Source organism: Gadus macrocephalus, chromosome 14, assembly GCF_031168955.1.
Source record: "Gadus macrocephalus chromosome 14, ASM3116895v1".
NCBI lineage: Eukaryota > Metazoa > Chordata > Actinopteri > Gadiformes > Gadidae > Gadus > Gadus macrocephalus.
Genome location: NC_082395.1, coordinates 2,830,278 through 2,846,055, shown reverse-complemented (window position 1 = coordinate 2,846,055; position 15,778 = coordinate 2,830,278). Strand labels below are relative to the sequence as shown.

The 15,778-nt window shown below is 49.7% G+C and overlaps 1 long non-coding RNA gene across 1 annotated transcript; it reads left to right on the top strand.

Moving 5' to 3' along the window:
• The first annotated feature begins 5,083 nt into the window (after window positions 1-5,083).
• On the top strand, window positions 5,084-15,541 carry LOC132472086 (uncharacterized). Its single transcript, XR_009528978.1, has 3 exons — window positions 5,084-5,238; window positions 6,100-6,187; window positions 15,117-15,541. It is a non-coding gene; the product is annotated as an uncharacterized LOC132472086 (long non-coding RNA).
• The last annotated feature ends 237 nt before the right edge of the window (window positions 15,542-15,778 follow it).

Here is a 15,778-nt window from a genome sequence, read left to right as displayed (position 1 = left end):
CAGCTACAGCAGCAGCAGCAGCAGCAGTGGTGGGGGTGGAGGTAGTGGTGGAGGTAGTGGTGGGGGTGGTGGTGGGGGTGGTGGTGGAGGTGGTGGTGGAGGTGGTGGTGGAGGTGGTGGTGGGGGTGGTGGTGGGGGTGGTGGTGGGGGTGGTGGTGGAGGTGGGGGTGGTGGTGGGGGTGGTGGTGGAGGTGGGGGTGGAGGTGGTGGTGGGGGTGGTGGTGGGGGTGGTGGTGGAGGTGGTGGTGGGGGTGGTGGTGGAGGTGGGGGTGGAGGTGGTGTCGGTTGCAGCTGTGGTGTTGGTTGTGCGACTGGGAGCCAATTCCCACCAAACCCCTGCCTGCGAGGTGGTCATGCTCAAAGCCTCCACGCCTGGATAAACCCCATCAAAAGTGCATTAGGACCCCCTCTCCTCCCCCGTCCTTCCCCCCCTCTCACTGTCTCCCCCCCCCCTATCGCCATATAATAGTATCTGTCGAGCCACGCGGTGCGGTGACACGCGGGCCGGCCAGGAGGGGAGGGATGATGAATTGCTCCCTGTTGGTGTTATCCATGATGATAATTATTAATCCCTCCGCCCCTCCCTCACCCCCATCCCCCGGGGGAGGGAGTGAGGGGGAGAGAGGGAGAGAGAGAGGGGGGGAAAGAGAGGGAGAGAGAGAGAGAGAGAGGGTGGGAGGGAGAGAGAGAGAGAGAGAGAGGGAGAGGGAGAGAGAGAGAAAGAGAGAGAAGGGCAGCGAGAGAGAGAGGGTGGGGGAGAGAGGGAGGGAGGGGGAGGGAGAGAGAGAGGGTGGGGGAGAGAGAGGGAGGGAGGGAGAGGTGCTGGAGACTCCTCCGTGGACCACTGCAGCGCCCACCTCCATCAGTTACCGCGGACAGAGCCCGCGCCCAGGGCTAGCTGCTAATGAGAATAAAAAGCGCTCATTTGACCCATTTATTTATTATGATAGGGTGTGCAGGCGCGCATGTTCCCGTGTTGGGAGTTTACCCCTGCCCCGGCTCCACCACCAAACACACACACACACGCACACAGACAGACAGACACAGACACACACACACACACTTTTACCCTCGGCCTCCTCTCCCCACTGTCCGTGCCTCGTCCTGGCCTCGACCTGGCCTCCTTCAGGTCCTCTGTCCCCCCCTCCTGGTCCCACTCCTACCCGGTGGGAGTGCGTGATGCGCTCTTAATTTGAAGCTCACTGGTTACACTCTGTGACCTTTCCTCAAGACCGTGAGGTGGATCATCGTATTCTTGACTCGACTATATTTATACTCAAACTATGTTTGCATTTTATTTATGTTACGATTTGACACGTTTTTATTGTTTTAACTCCCTGAATCGGCAACGGCCCCTCACCTGGATACACAGTTACTAAGACACATGCACCACCCACGTATAAGTATAGTGTGAATGCATTTAATATACAGATCATAGTTTCATATTTTTCATTTCATTGCAATTACACCCTTTAGAATTTGAAGGTTGTACCAAACTTCAGTATCATCTTCGTTTGTTTGTTTGTTTGTTTGTTTGTTTGTGTGCCGGAGAGTCGTCCGGTGGGAAAGTTGCCTAACACAGAGGTGACAATCAATCTTGCTTATGAGGCCTTGTCATCGTCGTGGCAACACAAGGATGATCCCCGGTTTCCGGCTTGCAGGAGTGTGAGGGGGGGGGGGGGGGGGTCAGATCTGCGCTGCCTAGCAAGTAATTACGGCTAATTTCCTAATTACCTCTGCACAGAGCGTCCTTTAGCGTTCATTAGAAGCCATAATTGCATTGGGATGACATGGTCCTTTCTCCACTTTGGGTGCGTTTGCTGGCAGTTTAGCTCTGAGCTAGCCCCCCCTCAACCACCCCCCCCGTCCCCCCCGCATGTCTGAGTCAATGAACGCTGATTTGAGCGCTGGTTTGTTAGGAGTCTGTTAAACACCAGATCAATGATGGACCCGTCATTTTCAAACTTTGTGTGTGTGTGTGTGTGTGTGTGTGTGTGTGTGTGTGTGTGTGTGTGTGTGTGTGTGTGTGTGTGTGTGTGTGTGTGTGTGTGTGTGTGTGTGTGTGTGTGTGAATCCTCTGTATTTCTCTCTGAATGGTGGTTTTTAGGCACATTGTACATTTTGTAGTGTTTAATGACTCCTGGCTCGCATATATTATATATTTGCTTAAATAAATTAGTTGATATGAAATGAGTATGATTAAATCACAGACTAAGTGGCCTATTTCTAATGGGTAGAATCTCCCCATTGGCGACGTTTATGAAATGTACAAGTTCTTCTGGAATAGTTTCATGACACCCACGTTTTAAAGATACAGCTTTATGTGACCAAATGAGGTGCTGATACAAATTCATAATTAATAGGACCAGGTCCACAAGCGCAAGCCATGCCTAGATAGGCCTCTATTCTGGAGATGTCTTGTTAGAATATTATTTAATAGATAAAATGTTCTACTGTAACACAAATATCAGAACAGGACTTGAACAATGGTTGATTAGTCGATCCATTAAGAATGGAAAACTCTGGAAGATTATGTTTCATTATTTTATTGCAAATGTAGAACGAAAGATTTACAATAATGAAGTCTGAATTGAACCCAAGACAACGCAAAATACATGCAAACTTTCCCAGCTCTTTCATCACCAGAGCTCTTCATACATATTACAGACACAGCCTCCTCTTTCTCGTCCCCCTTTTCTCCTATCTCTCGCTCTCTGTTCTCTCTTCATCACCTCTATTCATCTCTCTCCCTTCTCTCTGTCCACTAACTCTCTCTTCTTTCACTAATTCCATCTTCCTCTCTCCCTTCACTCTCGGACCACTCACTCACTCTTCTTTCCCCTATTCTCTCCGTCTCTCTCCCCTCCCATTTCGCTCGTGTTCACCTTTCCTCTCCCTCTCGCTCTCTCTCCCTCCCATTTTCTCTTCTCTCTCTATCACTCATTCTCTTCCACTCTCCTCTCTCTTTGTCGAATAACTCCCTCTCCCACATTCCCTCCCTCCCTCGCCTCTCTCCCTCCCTCCCTCTCTCCCCTCTCCCCCCCCCTCCCTCCCTCCCTCCCTGCATTGATTCAGCTCTTCTTTGTCTGGCAGAGCCGGCCTCCATGTTGTCAGCGGCGTCAGGATTAAAAGCTATTAGTTCTGCATCATTGCCACTACAAGTGCGCTCCTGAGATTGATAGAGTGTGCCTCCCTCTCCTACGGTCGGGGTGAGGGAGGAGTGAAAGCAAAACAGGCCTTGGGGCTGCCTTCCTTTAGCTCACAAATCTGACAACGGCCGACCGCCGGCCAGCTCTCCGGCCCTGCCCCCTGGCAGTTGGTTCAGGTGTGTGGACCCGGTTGTGTTCATGCGTGTCCCTGCTGGAGAAGTTCCAAGTCGGTCGAAAAATCAACGCATTGATGATGTGATTTTTTTTTTTTTTTTTTGCTGGATCGTCTGAATCATGGCAAAGAGTACATATTGTGGACGTAAATGGAAATGGACTGCATTTATATAGCGCTTTTTCTAACCATTGGCCACCCAAAGCGCTTTACAATACTGCCTCACATTCACCCGTTCATGCACACATTCACACTCCGACGGCGGAGTCGACCATGCAAGGCGACAGCCAGCTCGTCGGCAGCAGTTAGGGTTAGGTGCCTTGCTCAAGGACACCTCGACACTCAGCTAGGAGGAGCCGGGGATCGAACCAACAACCTTCAGGTTACCAGCCAACCCAGCTCTACCTCCTGAGCTACTGCCGCGGTTTGTTTGATTTATGCATATTATTTATGTTAAAATACATCAAAATCTTTTTTGATTCTTGAGTAGAAACACCTGCAGCTCAGGTTTTGTGGGGGCTTGTGGGGGCTGGTCTGATTGAAGGCCTCCCCCACAACATGGCCGCGTCCACTGCCTTTCTGTTCCTTTGTTGCATCTCCCTGTTAACCTACACGGGTATAAAAGCTTACGATCGCCCCTTTACGCTTTACGTTCTCTGGCATTGTGACGAGCCCGGTGCTCCTGACACAGTTAAACAGATCATTGGAATAGACAGGCTTACCTGCTAATCCACAACTCACAAGGCAGGTATTGACACGTCAGTGGGTTAGTGCAGTAATACGGGAACAAGACTGAAACAGCAGAGGTTAAGCAACGTGACATCAGGTTAGTAAACAAACAGGAAACTATCGCTAAACACTCCCGAACCACTTCCTCCGCGGTGGACGTCATTTTACCTGCATATCCTCTTCGGCACTGACTCAAAAAAGCAGGGTTTGATTGTGTTTCCCAGCAGCGGAGAAATGCAAATCAAAGGCTGCTGCTGAAACTCACAAAGGCTCACCGATGTGTGTTTCCTCCTTCTGATGGCACTCTCCCTTACTGCGTAATGTATAGTCCCATCGCCAAAAAGTGCCCCCTTAGCTAATTTACTCTACCCCGGCAGTTCCGCCTGTCAGCAGAAACGGCCCTCTGTGTTGACAGTGGCGTGGCTATAATTAGTTTTTTTCTTCATGTGTCTGATGACTGGTGGTGAGACGCAGGGACAGGGCTCGCACCTGGGACCAGGTGCCGACTCAGTCCCTTTGTAGAGCCAGGCTGTCGGAGGAAACAGAGAGTATGGGTGTGGGTTTTGTGCAAGAATGGGTTTGGTTACACTTTCATAGCTTTGTTGCTGTAGGAGTGGGGGTTGCGCACAGACGTGCAAATTAAATAGGCAATCAAGTGACCGATATACATCTACATGCACACACACACACACACACACACACACACACACACACACACACACACACACACACACACACACACACACACACACACACACACACACACACACACACACACACACACACACACACACACAGAGACACACACACACACAGGAAACATAACATGATCGTATGTAAGGAAGTGTGTACACACACATGAGATTGTATGCAAGGAAGGCAAAAGGTCAAACAGTTATTTCAGATATATTCCGTGTTTACCCTAATTTATATTCATATCTTAATCCATGTCTGCTCTGTTTTTTAATGTTATTCATCCAGAAAGTGATCATCCTCCTAAACACTTAACCCTCAGATAATGACTTTGCCCCCGTTTCCCCCCCCCCCACTCTGCATGTTACGGCGCGGTACAGTCAAACAAATCTGCTGTGTTTTTTGTTGTCACATCCTAACTCCCACCTCATATTTCATTCACAGGCGATCGTGGGCTACTTTGACATTTTCTTCGACAAAGGCTGTGGAAACAAGGTGAGAGAGAACCCAGCCGAGCCATTTAACAGAAACTCAATTATGTTCCCATGCCCACGTGGACCCCCCCCCCACCCCCCACCCCCACCCCCGGAGGCGTTAGACTCCAGCCGGTCGTCAGAGCCTGACGCCCGGGCTGCTGATGTCAGCACTTACCTTCCCGGGAGCCGGCCAGTCGGAACGAGACCGCGCCGGACGGGGAGAGACGCACGTTACAGCCGCGGGCTTTATTGGGAACGATTTTTTTTCCCTATCGCGGCCGGAGATCAACTCATAGCAGGATGCGACGCAACGCAGCAGCCTTCTGTTAATGTGGATAATAAATAAGGCTGGGGATGCACTGTGGAGCTCCCTCCACTGGCTAATGACACGTCGACTTAGGAGTGATACGACATTAGGAGAGAGAGCCTTCCGGTGTTTAGATGGTCCTGTGCTTCTACACATTTGGAAAGCACTGGGACCAGACTGCAAGCTAGTGAGGACTAGTCTCATGCTCTGACCAGGTTTATATAAATACGGACTGAGCATCGCTGCGACCACAACCGATATTCTACATAGATTCAAAACCAGTGATTCTCGTTTCATTTAACAATGCATTAGAGAATAATAGTTAGCGGAAATCCAATCGCAATCATCACTACCCGAGTATGTTTAGGTCATACTCTGAGATACACCAGAGTAGATGTCCCCTAACATTGTTATCTCATGATCGTGAACGTAGATGTTATGAAGAATACTCAAAACAATAACAATCCCAGCTAAATCCTTCACGTAACGCTCAGCTTCCCAGAATCCCCTCAGAGATGCTTAAGCAGCCTAGTGTGGGCGGCCCTGTGGTAAAGGTGTTGTGTTTGTGTTCAGGTGTCCTTCTCCACTGGTCCAAAGGACACAAAGACCCACTGGAAGCAGACGCTCTTCCTGCTAGAGAGCCCACTTCCTGTCCAGGCCGGTCAGTATCCCCACCACACAGACCTCTTGAACTGAACCCCATCACCACACAGACCTCTTGAACTGAACCCCATCACCACACCGACCTCTTGAACTGAACCCCATCACCACACCGACCTCTTGAACTGAACCCCATCACCACACCGACCTCTTGAACTGAACCCCATCACCACACAGACCCCTTGAACTGAACCCCATCACCACACAGACCCCTTGAACTGAACCCCATCACCACACAGACCTCTTGAACTGAACCCCATCACCACACAGACCTCTTGAACTGAACCCCATCACCACACAGACCTCTTGAACTGAACCCCATCACCACACAGACCTCTTGAACTGAACCCCATCACCACACAGACCTCTTGAACTGAACCCCATCACCACACAGACCTCTTGAACTGAACCCCACCACACCACAGTCTCTTGAACTGAACCCCATCACCACACAGACCTCTTGAACTGAACCCCATCACCACACCGACCTCTTGAACTGAACCCCATCACAGACCCCTTGAACTGAACCCCACCACAGACCCCTTGAACTGAACCCCATCACCACACAGACCTCTTGAACTGAACCCCATCACCACACAGACCTCTTGAACTGAACCCCATCACAGACCCCTTGAACTGAACCCCACCACAGACCCCTTGAACTGAACCCCATCACCACACAGACCTCTTGAACTGAACCCCATCACCACACAGACCTCTTGAACTGAACCCCATCACCACACAGACCTCTTGAACTGAACCCCATCACCACACAGACCTCTTGAACTGAACCCCATCACCACACAGACCTCTTGAACTGAACCCCACCACACCACAGTCTCTTGAACTGAACCCCACCACACCACAGTCTCTTGAACTGAACCCCGCCACAGACCTCTTGAACTGAACCCCATCACCACACAGACCTCTTGAACTGAACCCCACCACAGACCTCTTGAACTGAACCCCACCACACCACAGTCTCTTGAACTGAACCCCACCACAGACCCCTTGAACTGAACCCCACCACAGACCTCTTGAACTGAACCCCACCACACCACAGTCTCTTGAACTGAACCCCACCACAGACCCCTTGAACTGAACCCCACCACAGACCTCTTGAACTGAACCCCACCACAGACCTCTTGAACTGAACCCCACCACAGACCTCTTGAACTGAACCCCACCACAGACCTCTTGAACTGAACCCCACCACAGACCTCTTGAACTGAACCCCACCACAGACCTCTTGAACTGAACCCCACCACAGACCTCTTGAACTGAACCCCACCACACCACAGTCTCTTGAACTGAACCCCACCACAGACCTCTTGAACTGAACCCCACCACAGACCTCTTGAACTGAACCCCACCACAGACCTCTTGAACTGAACCCCGCCACAGACCTCTTGAACTGAACCCCGTCAAACCACAGACCACACCGACCGCTTCAGCTGAACTAACAGTTACCGTGTGTGAACCAAAAATGGCCGATGGCGGTTCATCCAGTGATTGGTTGCGTACGAGGGGTCATTACTGACAATATCACAGTTCTCATGCTTAAAGACCCGCTTGCGGACAATGCTCGTTTGGCATGGAGCCGATGTTATGTTAACCATATGTTAATGTTTTATCATACAATTTGAATATAAAAAAACAAAATGAGTGAATTGTCATATACATGCCTAATGTGTTCCCTTGTTCATGTGGCTTCTGGCAATATTGGGGATAAAAAAAAAAAAAAATTCGACAGACAATCGTATGTGCTGCTATACTTTAACAAGCCTTAAACAACTGGCCTTATCAATATGCCAAATTTAATTAAATATGTAATGTCGTTTAAAGCACTTTGAAAGCAGGAAAGAGCCTATTAGCATTCTGAAAGAGCCAATGAGCAACCTCCCCAAGCGTGTTTTCATTCTGGAAGTGCTCAATGAGTCCCCTTCTCATGTATGATTGGCAGTACGGTGATATTGGCACCATTATAATTGCTGAACCTCTGAAACCTGGAAGGGCCACCAGCAGAGTCCGCCAACTGTGTGTCCAAAGCCTCATTACGGCCAAAATGTCCCTAAGTCCAGAAAGCCCTGCCTGGACCGCCCAACTACATCTGCCGACGTCGACTGTGCAAGGCTATAGGTCTCCACCGTCACCTGCAGGTGCTGAACCTGCACCGCCCGCTCTCCGCAGCACTCTGAAACCTCTGTGTCAGACCCACCGACGGACCCCGCTGTTCCCCACACACACACATGTCCATCTTCCCGGGGGATTTGATCGTTCCCCGGGTTCCCCCGTCACCCCGTCCGTCCGTTCCATCCGTCTTTCGGTCGCCCCCCCCCCCGTCCGTGTCGGAAACGGCGAGCGATGCATCCTCGCTGGGCGCGGTGCGGCGAGACAATCTGTCGGCGGCCGGGCGACGCCGTCAGCGGCTGACAGCCGTTATCTGTCAGGCGCCGGGAGACGGACGAGGATCACAACCAATCGCAGGCGGCCATCGGAGAGACAAGCATGTAAAACTTAATCTGATAACCCGTACAGAACATGTACGACTACAGCCGGGCTTCGATGCTTGAAGAACACAGCAACGCATGTCTACGGGATCAGTGTCATTCTACAGTATGATACTGTAGAATGTATCATTCCCATCCCAGCGTACGTTTACGTATCAGTGTCGTTCTACAGTACTGTAGAAAGTACGGATTCAGTGTCATTCTACAGTATGATACTGTACAACGTATCATTCCCATCCCAACGTACGTTTACGTATCAGTGTCGTTCTACAGTACTGTAGAAGGTACGGATTCAGTGTCATTCTACAGTATGATACTGTACAACGTATCATTCCCATCCCAACGTACGTTTACGTATCAGACTCGTTCTACAGTACTGTAACAAAGTACGGATTCAGTGCCATTCTACAGTATGAAAATATGACCAAAGAACACAGCGCATCATAACTCTCAAACACACGTTAGTCTCGTACGGTAGATGTGTGCGGACATGTATTTGCTGTACACTAAGCACCAAGGTACTCTATAAGTTATCTGTACAATGACATCTCCCCATGTACATCAACGGTTGCTGCGTGATGTTACTGAAGAGGTGCGTTGCAGGGAAAGAGGACAGTTTTGTGTCCACGCTATCGTAATGGCTTTCAGGAATCTGTCGTCCGATGTGGGAATGGATGGGAAGGGGGACGGTGGTGGGGGGAGGCGGGGGGAGTGGGATGGAATCTGGACGTCCACTCGTTGGCGAGAGATCAGATATAGCCAAGTGTAATAAATGATCCCCACGGTGAGAGGGGGAGGGAGAGAGAGAGAGAGACTATGTTAGACGGAGGGGGGTGGTGAGGGAGGAGGGGGGTGGTGGGGGGGGAGGAGGGGGGGGGGGGAGGTCGGACGCTACACCCCCTCGCGGCGAGATAAGATACGTCAACGGCCGGCCACGGCGTTTACACCGGGACGCCCCGATAAGGCACTCGGGCGCGGCTCTGAAGTGCTACACTGGGCGCCGCGGCTCGCTACCTCCGAGCACAGCAGCGTGGAAACGACCGCTGGGTTGGAAACGGAGACGGATTCCGCTCAGCGATCGGGCACAGAAGGCCTGGCAGCTGCTGGCTGTCGCGCGGCACTAGTTTACCAGAGACCACTGCGTGTGTTTGTGTGATTATACGTGTGAGTCGCAGAGTGTAGTGTAGTGTAGTGCGGGAGGAATGGTGTCTTTGTGAGAATCAAAGAGGTGCCAGGTCTTTTCTGTTTCAGGTGCGTGTGTGCAGTCGTGTGCTCTTGTGCGTTAGTGTGAGTGTGTGCAACCGTGCGCCTTTGATGCCGCCGTTCTTGTGTTCGATTTCTGTGTGCTTGAATGTGTTTCTTTATAGGCACATGAGCAGATTGATGCGTGCGCCTCCTTAAGCGCAACACGCATGGTCACACACGTGCCTTTTTTCGGCGCTAACAAATGGATTGCGTTTGAGCCGAGTGGTTTCTGGGTTTGGATCTTTGTTTCCTTCTCCTCGGTAACACTTACATTTAGCCAATAGCACGGAAAAGAACCTATGGTCACAGTCACCGCTTACTAGTACTGGATCTGCTCACAGCCACACACCCCTCCCCTACCCCAACCATTAAGGGAAGTCTGCAGTTCTCTCAATGGTGCAGATTCCTGCACCAAAAATAAATGCATGTTCACTGCATAGGATTTCATCTTAGAACTGAGTGCAACATCCGTGTATTTGAATAGACGGTGCACTCCCTGACTACAACATGCTAACCATGACATGCATGCACACACTAATAGAGTTTATGCTCCTCAATTGCTGCAGTCCTTTCAGGTCCAACGAAACACAATCCAATCAAGACCGGTGACCGGAGGGGGTCACCGATGCTTATGATCCTCATAAGCATTCTCACTCTCTCTAACACACACACGCACGCACGCCTTGCCGTGTGTGTGTGTGTGTGTGTGTGTGTGTGTGTGTGTATGTGTCGCCTTCCCCCCTGCAACACACACACTTCCCTACGTTCACCAGCAACATTTCCCTGAGCATCGACGCGGGAGGGAGATGAAAAGTTTCCCTCGGTCACCTTCAAGGAGGCTATTGTCATGTCTATTCTCGTCCAGTCTCCTCCTTGTGTTTGCAGTGGCCTTTCTCTGCTCCCCTAAACCGGACTAAAGGGACTAAAGCTTCCGCTTCCGCTGCGGCCTCTGCGTTTGTTTCAGCACAGTGCTCTGTCTCCACTGATTTGTCACCGGCCGCGGCAGAAGCCCATTTGATGCGCTGTGTGTGCGAGTGCCGTAATTAACTTTGCAGCCTGAGATTCTCTCTGAGATGCGAGCGGAAGAAAAGAGGGAGGACCCAGCGGGCCGGAACCAAACGTGTGTGCAAATACTCCTGCTTGGCAGCGTAATAAATGAAACGCGGTGTCATTTGTCACGCTCGGCTGTGTTCGGGAATCGGCCCCTCTTCTTTCCTCATCCTTTTCAATCAACGTGTATTTAGGTGAAGAGGGGTGACCCGGTCGGTGTGTCGTCCACCACTGGGCGCTGACATAAAGGGGCACGCATCTTTCACAGCCGTTCTATTGGTCGGCTCAACGTTTCGCCCGTTTCTTTTGTCGCCCCTTCCCCTTCCCTAGTCCTGCACACAGACAGGTATCGTTAAGGTTTCAACAGTACTACTACTCTTATCGACACTGCTTATCGATACGGTACTCTAACAATACTACTTCTCTTATCGATACCGCTTATCGAAACGGTACTTTAACAGTCCTACTTCTCTTATCGATACTGCATATAGATCCGGTGCTTTAATGGTACTACTACTCTTATCGATCCCGTATTTTAACGGTACTACTTCGGTACTAAAACTATCAAACTAACTATACTAACTAATTATAACTAACTACACCTTCAACCGATGTCAATGTGAGTACATTGTGCTGATTAATGTCAGGTTAAGAGCAATAAATAAGTTCAACCGTAGTTTCAGATTTCGTTTCAGAAACCGAGCACCGAAAAACCTTCGGGGCCCCGCTTCCTCCTTCCCCACCCTGCCCCCCTCCCACTCGGGAACGCTGAAGGTCCTCTAGCTGTTCACGGTGATGGGTGCTGCCGGCTGGCTGCGCAGGCTGGGAGTTCAGCCTGTGTCTGCAGGCAGGTGCCCATACGTACAGCCCTATAAAACAGGCCTCCCACTCCTCCCCCCAGCCTCCCCATCACACCCTCCCCCCTCCCTCCGAGGGCTGCAGTGGGCGGGGGTATAGCAGGAGTCAGAGTGGGTCGGAGGTGTGGTACGGGCCATGTGACGGGGTGTTCACATAAAGGAAGTTGAAAGGGGAACACATCTTTCTGGGATTGCTTCCTACGGCTGCTAGAGCAGTAGATTGGTACTGTTGGGGGAGGGGGGGGGTAGAACTGGACAACCTGAGCCTAAGGTTGTATTCCAGGATCGTCACGTAGTATGCGTGATTAAACAGTCAAACTACATCTACCACATGGGTTAGCATTTTGTCCTTTCTAGTGACATTGCCTTTTCATTATTCAGGTCAGGGATTTAGGTTTTTAGTCTCACTATTGCGCAGTGGGAAAATAGCCTTACGGCTTAAGGTAAAAAAAAATAACGGTTTCAATTACTGTGAAACGGGAAGGGTTTGTAACGACTGTAATTTCATGGGGAAGCAAGCGAGCAGCAGCAGAGATGGGGGGGTGGGGCTTGCTTGGGACCCAGCTCGGTTAATAACACCGCCACACGCTGGTACCACATCCCAGCCACAGACCGCCTCCACTCACGCCTCCATCTCCACACTCGGCTGACCCTATAGCTGGAACACCCCGTTTATTCAGAGGTCCTCCTCTACGGGGACTGGATCCAGAAGAAGTCTTGTCATGTGTCGCGTGTCAACCCTCTCCACTGGAAAGTTGGCAATTAGTTTGGTTTTGTCATTGTATTCGTTGATCCAAGAAATGTTTTTTTTTTCTTTATAAGCAAAGGTCTACGATGAATGAAGTCACAAGGGCTTTGAAACCTTTTGCAGCTCTAGTTCCCTCCTAAATTAGAGGCCACAACAGCCTCACTTTAATTTCTCCATAGTGCCTACCTTTCGCTGTAACTTGTGCAAAATGGTAGTTGTTCCGATACCGATACCAGTATCGGAAATTCCTCCGATATCGGCTATCGACGGGTATCGACATGAGGTATTGCTGTCTACAAAAAATTGTCTATAGTAAGTGATCCGACGATACATTGATGTCACCTTAAGAGAACCCTTCAATAAGGACAATGCTGTTAGTAGTAACAATGCTAGATGCTGTATCGGTATCTACTTGATATCGGCCGATGCTCAAGTTCAGGAATCGGTATCGGGAAGGAAAAAATGGTATCGGAACATCTCTACAAAATGGTCGCCCTTTTCCCCCAGCTTGCCTCTCTTTCTACGCCCAGATTTGACGCGGCCTGTCTCAGCCCGTCTGTCCCTCACACAGAGTGCTGCGTCTTAAGTGAGTGGTGGAGTGCAGAATAAGTTTGGACAAACTCCTCAGTTCCCCCTGGGCCATGCGACACCTGGCTGTCATCACACTCGCGCTGTTTCAATGTCTCTTTGTATATGCTCTCTCGTTCCTGTCATGATACTGCTGCACCAGAGCAGAGCGGATACTCTATTTGTGACCGATGCAGTGAAATACAGACGGATTCATAAGTTAAAAACTTGTATGGCTCCTTCCATTGTGTGTTTCTGACAGAAAGCAATTCTCCTCATAATTTAATCAGAAATCATGTATTGTACTGCAATTGAAGCAGACAATATTCTACAATTCTATCAGCATGTTAGTAAGCCTCATAGTGTCTAGCCATTTAAACAAAGGCACTTTTGCCCTGATCACTAATTTGTAAGGTGCCAATGGCAATGGGTTATTAATAATAATCAGTACAAGCTCGGTTTGTGTTGTACAATTGAGAGCATAACATCCACCTTTAGCCCTAATAGAACAACCAAATCTATAATGTGTTGTGTCGCAAATATGTCACAGAGATGTTGAGGTATTTGCTGATCTATTACAAATCGCTGATCATGACAGACGCACACCCCACACACACCGCACACATGTGCAGCACACACACGGGGCGGGCGTCCAACACAATTCATCGGTTCTGCTGTCGGCTCGTCTGTAATGAAGTGACAGGCCCAGAGCGCGGCGCCAGCAGCCCGGTGCACCCGCCGCCGCGTCGGCATGGCAACGGCGGAGACGTGACAACAAGACGCCTCGCTGGAGAAAATGCCGCAGTCAGCGATTTTCCCTCCCCGTCCTCCCCTCACCTCCGGCTATATATGTGAGAGAGAGAGAGGGGGAGAGGGAGAGGGAGGGAGGGAGAGAGAGAGAGAGAGAACTTGTTTGCTGATTGGGTAAACATTCATTTACCCCCAGCAGTCAAACGTGAAGTTAATCAAAGTGATTATCACCACCCTCTCCTCCTGGCCTCTGTTTCGCCAGCGTACCGTGTGATCACGTACAGGCACCGCGCTCTTTGAGACATCTGGATGGGCGTTCTCTCCAATGCAATCGTACAGTACCACACAAAATGTGGCCCTTAATTTAGGTTTTTAGCTTGTATTGTATTTTTGGCATCTTTGTTTTCGCTTATCTTTTTGCGGCTGTAAACACCGAAAGATTTATAGTTTTATCTTATCATGTCTTAGGATCTTTGTCCTCATACAGTCTCCTGGATCGGTGATTCATCACTGGTGGGTCGCAAACTATACTTGGGTCTTTTTGACTGGGTCGCAGAGCTTATGCCAAACCGCAATCTTTAGAATGAAGTGCATGAATAACTCATGATTCAATGATTTTTCAGTGGCTTGCTCTTTCATTAAATTCAACCCGAATTGTACCAGTGTTTTATTCACTCAATGTTCAGCAGTACATGAAGGCAATGCTGATTACTGCAACATTAGCAAATATTCTTTTTTTCTTTGGGTCGTGACTTAATGACTCATGTGTTTCACACACGTGGATCCTGAAGTGAGACCCGTTGAGAACCACTGTCCTAGATCAACTTAGGTTAACGTGGTCTTAAGGAGAGGGCAGCGTGTGGCTCAGGAGACAGAGTGGATTGACCGGTAACGGGAGCTTAGACACCTCACCCTGACTGCTCCTGACGAGCTGGCTGTCGCCTTGCATGGGTGACACAGCGTGTGTGTGAATGTTGGGCAATATTGTAAAGCGCTTTGATTGGCCACTGTTAGAAAAGTGCTACATAAATGTAGTCCATTTATCACATGAGATAGTGCGCAAAATCATATTATCAGCTAGCGGGAATCACACATCCTCAGGTGATGTGTGATCCTACGTATTCTACAGCTTAATGAATTATACACTGCTGGACGAGGCTGTGTTTTAGGACTCAATCCTGTTCCTCACCTCTCTCTCTCTAGGGGAGGAGCTTCAGGGAACGATCAAAGTCATCAAGAACAAGAAGGACCCCCGGTCGCTGCTGGTCACGCTGATTCTCCGAGACAGGAAGCAGACCTACATGCTGCAGTGAGCGTGGGAGCTGACTGCATGGGGTCTGAGAGGATGACTCTGAATACTCCACCTTTAACCCGTAGGACTGAAACACAGGTGGAGATGGCATTCTATGTGTTCTTCCAGAGATGGTGTGTACTCAAAGTATTAGCATGGACCACACACACACACACACACACACTCGTGCACATGCACACACACGCAAACACACAAGCACGCAAACACACAAGCGTGATTTCAGATGAGTGAGCGTGATTTCAGACGACTGGAGGGACGTTTGATCACAGGGATCAAAGGCGATTTGTTCTTTTTAATAAAGATTTATAATGCAGAATCGTGTCAGTGTGTAATGGATGTTCTACAGAGGATGTTATGGCTATTCATTAATGAGTTCTTACCAGCGCTTCACATTGTTGATTGATTGTACTCATCGGATAAGGACACGATGGATCCTATTCTTGGCCGTCCAGAAGAAAGATATTTGGTACGGATTGTTTTTCTAATTACGGATTACTTTAGATGAAACGTTTACACTTAGAGTATTGTTTTCATTGAAAGTTATTTTGCCAAA